Raw genomic sequence first — 6,648 nt, 5'->3', positions numbered from 1 at the left:
CCCTGAATGTGCTCACCAGTTTTGGACAGGAAATTTGGAGGATGGATAGCTGCTTAACTGCCTGAATGAGATCCATGCCATATTTGTTCTCATTCACAAGGAAGGTGATACAACAGGATATGAAAGTTATTGAATAATGCCATTAATATTACATGCAAATAAAATACTGCTGCATACCATTAAAAAATGGCCAGAAAATAAACAACTTCCAGAAGTTCAAGAAGAGGCCATGGCACCAGAGATATTATTGCTGATGTCAGATAGATCCTAGCTGAAAGCAAAGTATACCAGAAGAATGTTTATTTTTGCTTTATTCACCATGCATTTGACTATGTAGATCACAATAAATTATGACTAACATTGAGGAGAAAGGGAATTCCAGAATATTTAACTGTGCTCATGTGAAACTTATACCTAGACCAAGAAGCTTTTGTGCAAACCGAACAAGGGAACACTCCATTATAGAGTTTAAAATTAAGAAAGGCATGTGCCAGGTTTGTATCTTTCCCCCATACTTATTTGGTCTGTATGCTTAGCAAATTTTTTGAGAAGCTGGACTCTGTGAAGAAGAATGTGGCATCAGAATTGAAAAAGACTCATCAACACCTTGAGCTATGCAGATTACACAACCTTGCTTGCTGAAAGTGAGAAGGGCTTGAAGTACTTGCTGAAGAAGAACAAAAGCTACCACCTTCAATACAGATAGCATCTTGATGGCAAGAAAGCAGAAATTCCCATCACTGGACCTGTAGGTAACATCATGATAGATAGAGAAAAGATTGAAACTACCAATGACTTCGTCTTAATTGGATCCACAATCAATATATTTGGTATCTATAGCCAGAAGATCAGGCGATATATTGCACTGGAAAGTCTGAAGTCAGGGACCTCTCCTAATTACTGAGGAACAATGATGTTAGTTTGAGGGCTAGGTATGCCTGATTCAAACCATCGTCTTTTCAATCCCTTGCTATGCATCTGAGAACTGAACAATAAATAAGGATGACAGAAGAACAATTGAAGCCTTTGAATTGCTTGCTTTGAAAAAGAGTACTAAATATCTCATGGACTACCAAAGAACAAATAGATATGTTTTAGAGACTGCACAGTCAGAGTGTGCCTTGAAAGCAAGGATAGTGAAGCTTTGTCTCATAATATGAACATGCTGTTAGGAGAGGCTATTCTTTGGAGGAGGATATCATGTTTGGGAAAGTGGAGGAAAGGTGAAGGAATGGAAGATCCTCAAACAGGTGTATTGACACACTGACGGCAATGATGGTCTAGAGTGTGCTAGACTTTGAAGATGGTACAAGATAGAACAGGGCTAAGATCTGCTGTTTGTCGGGTTGCTAAGAGTCATACTCGACTTAATAGTACTTAATAAGAACATACTTTGTAATGTTGCAAGGAGGGACCAGTCCTTGGAGAGGGACATCATGCTTGGGAGGGTGGAGGGACAGCACAGGAGAGGAAGACCCTCAATGAGATGGATTGATTAAGTGACTGTGGTAATGGGGATACGTATGTCAGAAACAATAAGATTGGTTGTTGTACATAGGGTCGCTATGAGTTGCAGGCTACTCGACAGTGCATAACAACAACAATGCAATAGCGCATGCCACCACAGCTCCTTGAAAAGAACTCATTCAGCATATCTAAAGTTAAAATAATGTAAAAGCAAATTCAAGCCATGAGTGATATATACTATGGGCCAAATCTCGAATTATCCAGAAATAATAAAATCACTATACCCAAAGAGAATTGCTTTACACTGAAAAATTTTAGAAAATTCCATATGAACAAGAGCCAATATGAAGGAATCATTTCAAGCTGGCAAAAAAATAAAGGCCCAGGAATCAATAGGATGACAACATGTTTCAACTAACAGATGCAGCCCTGGACACACCATCTATGCCAAGAAATTTGGAGGACAGCTGCTCATCTGATGACTGAAAAAGCCATTTTTGTTCACATTCCCAGGAAAGGTGATCCAATAGAATGTGGAAATTATAGAACAATATAATTAATATCACATGCAAGCAAAGTATTGAAGATCACTCAAAAAGAGCTAGAATATTGATAAAGAACTACCAGAAGTCCAAGGTAGTTTACAAGAGGCTGTGGCACCAAGGATGTCATTGTTGATTTCATAAAGACCATGGCTTAAAGCAGAACATAACAGAAGAATAACAAATTATGGCTAACATTGAGAAGAATGGTGACTTAATTGCGACTTAATTGTGTTCATGTGAAACATATACCTAGATCAAGAAGCTGTTGCATGAATGGAACAAGAGAACACTGCATGATTTAAATTAAGGAAGGGGTACATCATGGTCCTACCTTTCTTCATTCTCTATCTTTATGCTGAGCAAATTATTTGAGAAACTAGACTATGAAGAAAAGCATGACATCAGAACTGGAGGGAGACTTATAAAAAATACCTGTGCTATGTAGATGATGCAACCTTCCTTGCTGAAACTGAGGAGGTCTTGAAATACTGTAGAGGATTAAAGACTACAATCTTTAATATGGATTTTATCTCAAAATCAAGAAGCCAAAAATCCAGACTACTGGACCAATAAGAAACATCATGACAGCTGGAGAAAACATTGAAATTGTTAATGATTTAATCTTACTTGAGTTCATATTCGACATCCTTGGTACCAGCTGTCAGGAGATGTATTGAACTGGGCATGTCCATTGTTAGGGATTTCTCCAAATTAGTGAGGAACAATGATGTCAGTTTGAAGACTGAAGTATGTCTGACTTAGGCCATGATTTTTTTCAATCACTATGCATCTGAGTGCTGGACTATGAATAAGGATGATAGAAGAATTGATGCCTTTGAGTTGTGTTACTAGAGAAGAACATGGAATGTTCAATGGATTACCAAAAAACCCAAACAGATATGTTTTGGGAAAAGTGCAGCCAGAGTGCTCCTTGGAGGAAAAGAATACAAAGCTTCATCACACATACCTTGGGCATGTTGCTAGGAGAGGTTATTCCTTGGAAAAGGATATCATGTTTGGAAAGATGAAAGGTCACTGAAAGTACAAAGACCCTCAACAAGATGGACTGACACAGAGATTGTAGCAAAGGACTCCAGTGTGTCAAAGATGATGAGGACCGCAAAGCATAGGACAAGGTTCAGGTGTGTTATTCACATAGTTATTATGAAGTGTACTTGACTCTATGGCATCTAACAGCTTTGCTAATTTTTATAAAACAACTTAACAGCTATTTAATTACTTTAATTGTTAGTAAAGATAATTCAAGCATAGATCACTTTGTGTCTCATGTAGCATTACATAAAAGGTGTAGTCCCATTTCATGTTTTTCTGTAGTAATTTTCATTTCAAACTATCACTTTTATAGTTAACTCCAACACCTCAACAACAACAACAAAAGGACAAGCAATACATTTATAACATGAAATGATATTTTACCAAAGAAGACATTCAGATGACCAACAAACACATGAAGAAATGTTCAGGATCATTAATTATTAGATATATGCAAATAAAACCTACAATGAGATACTATCTGTTTCATTGAAAACTGGCATTTATAAAAAACCAGAAAACAATGAATGCTTGTGAGGTTCTGTGGAGATTGGGACTCTTATACAACATTGTGGTTTTGTACCATTGAGTTGGAACTGACCCATAGCTGACCCTCCAGTGGGTTTTCAGAGGCAGTTTAATCACACAGGAGGGCATTGCCCATATTTCTCCCACAGAACAGCTGGTGGATTTGAACTGCATGCTTTTAGGATTGTAGTGCAGATCCTTATCACTGGTCACCAGAGCTCCCTTTATACAACATTAGTGGAATTATAAAAGACTACAACCTCTATGAAAAAACCAGCATGGTACTTTTAAAAAAAATTAGAAATATAAATGCGTTATGATTTAGCAAGACCACTCCTAGGTATATACACTAGACATACAGAACAGTGACAGGACTAAGCAGAGACACACTAACTTTCATTCATAATAGCAAAATATGCCCATCAATCCATGGGTAGATAAATTACAGTACACAGATAAGAAAGAATACTACATAATGATTTTTAAAAATTGGTAAGATGTTTATGAAATCCTTAAACTCATGTTCCAAAACTATGGTTCTCTTCTCTATTTGGAATTTCTGGGTTGTGCAAATGACTAATTGACTTGTCTACTAAGTAAGGTTGGAGGTTTAAAGCTACCTGAGGGAACATGAGAAGAAAAGTCCAATGTTCTATTTCTAAAATCTCACAAGCTTTAAAAAAAAAACCCCAAAACCAAAACCAAAACCATCAAAACCAAACAACAAAATGCAAACTTTTGGAGCATAGTTCCATGAGTAGAGTCAACTGGATCACAACTGGTCTTCCTTTGTGAGAATACTAACTGAGTCATGTGATTCTGTGAACTTATCTCCATAGGCTGTATCCCACAGAGCCAGCTCTTCTCTGACTCGTCATCCAATCATACACACAGGTCCTGGATGTGAGTCCCAGAGAAGACCCCAGATGCAGGCTAGTGGACTCTCATATACAGGTTTTTAGGAGTCCTAGCTGAATATCCCATGGACTTCAAAAAGTCTAGCTGAATATCCTATGAATTGCCCCATTCTTCAATACATGTAGATCTAGGAGATGTGTCTTAGAGAATGTGCAGCCAGAGTGGTCTTTGGAGGCAAAGATGATAAAGCTTCATATCATATACTTAGGGCATGTTGCTAGGAGAGGTTATTCCTTGGAAAGGGATATTGTGCTTGGAAAAGTAGAGGATCAGCAAAAGTATAAAGACCCTCAACCAGATAAGATTGACACAGTGACTTGCAATAATGAGCTTGAGTGTGGCAGAGATTGTGAAGATGGCACAGGATAGGACAGGGAACAGACATTGTTCATGCTCAACACAACGGCACCTAACAACAGCCACAATAATTCAGATCTCATGAATCCCTGATCCAGCTTTAAGGTTTTGGCTGTGATCAAGAAAATAAATCAGTGGTGCTCTATTAGCTCAGCAATGTTTTACTTTGTCCTCAAGTCTTAGAATTCCAATTTCTTTTTCTGTGTCCATTATTCTTGTAGAACTAAACATCATGCACAATATGACTGTACAGCGTGACTCCTTAGACTGATCCTTTGTGAATTCAAGTATGTGACTAAATTCTTTTTTAAAGTACTGATATGTAAGGAGAAGTTGGCAAAATCAACTACTTTCTATAATTCTGACAATAGGGTATGTGCAGGAGTTCTGATATTTCAGCATTGACAAAAATTGTATGTTGTAGTTGCTGTATGTCCACTTGCTGTACAGAGGTAACTTGTGGATGCTGTGAAGCTGAACACTGTGACACTGATGAGTCAAATGTGAGAATGGTTACCCATGGTGGACAGTGTTTGGTGAAGCTCCCTGATTAAAACAAGCTTGGAAGCAGGAGTGGCATCCACTTCCACAACAGCTTGCCTCTGCAAACCTTATGAACCTGAAGGACCAAAGCTATACAGGAGGTGTCCAGGACTTTTGCTCATAGGGTCGCTATGAATCGCCTATGACTCTAGGGCACTTATACACATACAGTTGTTGTTATTAGTTGCTGTTGAGTCAAGTATAACTCATAGCGACCCGAGGAACAGTTACCTATCCTGTGCTATCCTCACACTTCCTGACACATTAGAACCCATTGTGTCAATCCACCTGGTCAAAGGTCTTCCTCTCCTTTGCTGACCTTACACCCTTCAAAGCATCATGTCCCTCTCCATGGAATAGCTACTCTTAGCAACATGTCTGAAGTATGTGAGGCAAAGCCTCATCATTCGTGCTTCCAAAGAACACTCCATCTATACTGTCTCTAGGACATATTTGTACTTTCAGCAGTTCATGAAACTTTCAGTACTCTTCTCCAAATGGATGAATGGATCCTGGCTGAAAGTAAAGAGGATGTCTATTTGTGCTTTATTGATTATGAAAAGGCATTTGATTGTGTGGATTATAACAAGTTGTGGCGGTCATTGCAAAGAGTAGGAGTCCCAGAACACTTAATTATGTTCATGTGAAACCTATATCTAGACCTTTTGTGCAAACAGAGCAAGGGAATGGTGTTGTTGTTGTTGTTGTTATGTACCATCAAGTCGCTTACGACTCATAGCAAACCTATTTACAACAGTCCTAAACCCTGTTCTATCCTGTGCCAATCGCACTGCCTCTCTCACACACATCCCAATTACCCCAGTCACTGAATCAATCCACCTCATAGAGGGCCTTCTCACCACTGGGCCAATTGGCAACATCGGGATGGATGGTGAAGAGATTGAGATTGTACACAGCTTTAGTTTGCTTGGCTCCACAGTCAACACTTTTGGCACCAGTTGTTGTTGTTGTTGTTATGTGCCGTCGAGTCGTTTCCGACTCATAGCGACCCTATGCACAACAGCCCTAAACCCTGCTCTATCCTGGACCACTTGGCAGCATCAGAATGGATATTGAAGAGATTGAGATTGTTTATAGCTTTAGTTTGCTTGGCTCCCCGGTCAACACTTTTGGCACCAGTTGTTGTTGTTGTTGTTATGTGCCATCGAGTCATTTGTGACTCATAGCGACCCTATGTACAACAGCCCTAAACCCTGCTCTATCCTGTGCCAATCGC

The sequence above is a fragment of the Elephantulus edwardii genome, unplaced genomic scaffold, assembly GCF_000299155.1.
Source record: "Elephantulus edwardii isolate Elephantulus edwardi_28Jun2011 unplaced genomic scaffold, EleEdw1.0 scaffold00230, whole genome shotgun sequence".
Classification (NCBI taxonomy): domain Eukaryota; kingdom Metazoa; phylum Chordata; class Mammalia; order Macroscelidea; family Macroscelididae; genus Elephantulus; species Elephantulus edwardii.
This window is presented reverse-complemented; position numbering follows the sequence as displayed.